Source organism: Otolemur garnettii, unplaced genomic scaffold (assembly GCF_000181295.1).
Source record: "Otolemur garnettii isolate 467f Iridium unplaced genomic scaffold, OtoGar3 scaffold00139, whole genome shotgun sequence".
NCBI lineage: Eukaryota > Metazoa > Chordata > Mammalia > Primates > Galagidae > Otolemur > Otolemur garnettii.
The window spans coordinates 15,049-15,578 of NW_003852534.1; positions in this window are offsets into that span (position 1 = coordinate 15,049).

Below are 530 nucleotides of genomic sequence, written 5' to 3' on the forward strand. Positions count from 1 at the left end.
GAGAACATACAGGCAATGGGATGGGAGAGTGAAGGTGGGTAAGACGCAAACTCTGGGGAGCTTCCACTCGGAGAGCAGGCAAGAGCAGTGAAGATAGCAGTGCTAGTTCACCAAACACACGTGACAGGAGATGCTTTGCGATCAATAGTATTTGTTCTGACAAAAATGGAAAACAGAAACCAAAGTTCAGCCTGAGGCAACAAGTGATTTGATAATAGGTCAGGGAAACGTAAGGCATAGACAGGTTTTAAACATTTATATCCATAAAAATAATAAAATTAGCAATAAATTGATTCCAAATAAAACACAAGTTTAAAAAGTTAAAGTAACTGAAGTAGATCTCATAAGTTTGGGTTTTGAATTTTAGAAATGATGGCTTAGAGCAGTGGTTCTCAACCTTCCTAATGCCATAATGTATTTTCATTGTTACAAAGGGGTCGTGACCCACACAGTGGCTTAGAGAATTTACTTCATTCCTTCAGACAGAGCTGAGGGTTAGGGTTAGAGAGAAACAGAGAGAGGGAGAGAGA